Consider the following 2,207-nt stretch of genomic DNA (forward strand, 5'->3'; position numbering starts at 1 on the left):
CGGCGTGTAATTATATTCTAATAATGTAAAAAACAAGTTTTAAAACTTGGTTACACAATTGGCCAGATTCATATTTTGTAAGCCCATCTAATATTTTTGGCAATCACATAAGAAAACAATGTTGTTATTCAGAGAGACTATGTGTATAAGTTGGTGGGGAATAGTTATATTCTAAACAACGTGATGATGGCATATTTTGTGAGGCCATGTGGTTTTTTTTTTTGGGGCCAATCATGTAAGACAAGAAAACAGTGTCAAAAGAAATATTCACGAGTGTGTGCACTTGTGGCAGTCTAAGAAAGGGTTTTGCCGACGCTGGCGATGAGGCTTTCCACCTCATCCTTATCGATGCCGAAGGCTGTCTCTAGCACCTCCTCCGGGAGGGGTGGGTAGGCGTCGAAGAGAGCGGCGGCGAGCTGCGAGGTGCCCGGGTTCTGGCTATTGAGGGCGGAGATGGCGAGGGCGGAGTGGTCCTTGTCGGGGTTGAGCTGGAAATGCACAAGGCCGCGAGGGAAGACAAAGAGATCGCCGGGGGAGAGGGTCTGCTGAAAGAGGGTATTGTTGGGCGTGGCGGTGACGAAGCCCACCTTGAGCGTGCCCTTGGCCAGGAAGAGCACCTCGGTGGCGCGGGGATGAACGTGGGGCGGGTTTAATCCCTTGGGGTCGAAGTCGATGCGGGCGATGGACAGGCCCTGCGTGTTGAGAGCAAAGAAGTTGGCTGCGCTGGCCAGGTTGACGGACACGCCCAGCCCTTTGATAGGTTTGGCGGGATACTCAAGCATCGTGAACTTGAAGTCGGCGTCCTGCACCTCATTGGCTGGCTTGCAGGTGAGCCCGTTGAGGGTGATCATGCTGGTGTTATCCGCCACACAGAAGTCCTGCAGAGGGTCTCCATCGGCGGCCCTCACTTGTTGTATGAGCGGAGACATGAGCATGACTAGTGCCAGTAGAAGCAAGCTGCTGGCTGCTGCTGCTGCCATATTGGTTTGCGGATGGAGGGAATGCGATGATGAGGAGGGAAAGCTGTGAGCGCCCTGGGATATAATTGGAGATGATCAGAATAGATCCTCATGCGCCAGACGTGGTATTTATATGCTGCAGCGGGAAAGAACAAGTCTAATTATCCGCTCGCTCGCTCTCGAAGGAACCAGTCCTATCCGCTCCAAGAAAGAGTCGCCGCTTCGACAGACCCAGTCCCCGTTCGATCCCCGCTGTCGGAATTGAGGTAGGACGTCACCGCTGATTGACGTAGTCTCCAATTGCCGCCCATGTCAAACCGATGTTGACATCCGCATTCCAGAACCTTGTGGTTTATGTTGTATCCTTCGCATTGATGATCGCTGGTTTATGTCACGCCGGCCATAGGTGCCACGCAGTTGAAGGAGACAACATAATTTGTTCGTTGAAAGAGAGAGAGAGAGAGAGGGGAGAGAGAGGGACGAGAGTGTGTGAGGGAGACAGAGAAGTGGTAGTACCACCAACTTCCTAAACTATGTACATAAGTATTTAAGATGAGATTAGATTTTCTTATGCTCAGCTTCCCAAGGATTCACGTTCTCTCTTGGAAGGGCAAGTAAACCTTCAAAGTTTTGGCTCACTGCTGCTAAGCTAATGCTGTAGAGATGGGACCACAAGGGTATGGATTCTAGCTTGCTTTTCTTTTCTAGGATGAATCTTTTTTTATTGGGTTTGTGTAGAGAGAGAGAGAGAGAGAGAGAGAGAGAGAGAGAGAGAGAGAGCAGATGTGATAATAGTTGATACATACCACACTTCCTTTCTGTTTTTATTTGTGCAAGCCCTCACACATGTAGAGAAAGAAGGCATATTTTTCTTTGGATATTTCGGAGTTTTGTAAGTGTCCACTACTGTGTGAACAACCTCTTCATAAGAGGACATAACATGGGGCCGTGGTGCCTATATAAGCCATTGTACATGGTGGAAGTATTATGATAATACAATTATTGCTGTGCTATGTAAGCTTTCTCTATTGTTGGTTATCACATCCTCATTGTACATGGTGGAAGTATTATCATAATACAATTTAAATTATACAATTATTGCTGTGCTATGTAAGCTTTCTCGATTGTTGGCTATCACATCCTCATTGTACATGGTGGAAGTATTATCATAATACAATTCAAATTATACAATTATTGTTGTGCTATGTAAGCTTTCTCTATTGTTGGCTATCACATCCTTCTCTCTCT

The 2,207-nt window shown here is 47.1% G+C and overlaps 1 pseudogene; it reads right to left on the bottom strand.

Moving 5' to 3' along the window:
* Positions 1–293: 293 nt before the first annotated feature.
* Positions 294–980, bottom strand: LOC147626414 (germin-like protein 8-2 pseudogene; annotated as a pseudogene).
* Positions 981–2,207: the final 1,227 nt, after the last annotated feature.

This window comes from Cibotium barometz, chromosome 22 (assembly GCF_041138505.1).
Source record: "Cibotium barometz isolate CiBa-2024 chromosome 22, ASM4113850v1, whole genome shotgun sequence".
NCBI lineage: Eukaryota > Viridiplantae > Streptophyta > Polypodiopsida > Cyatheales > Cibotiaceae > Cibotium > Cibotium barometz.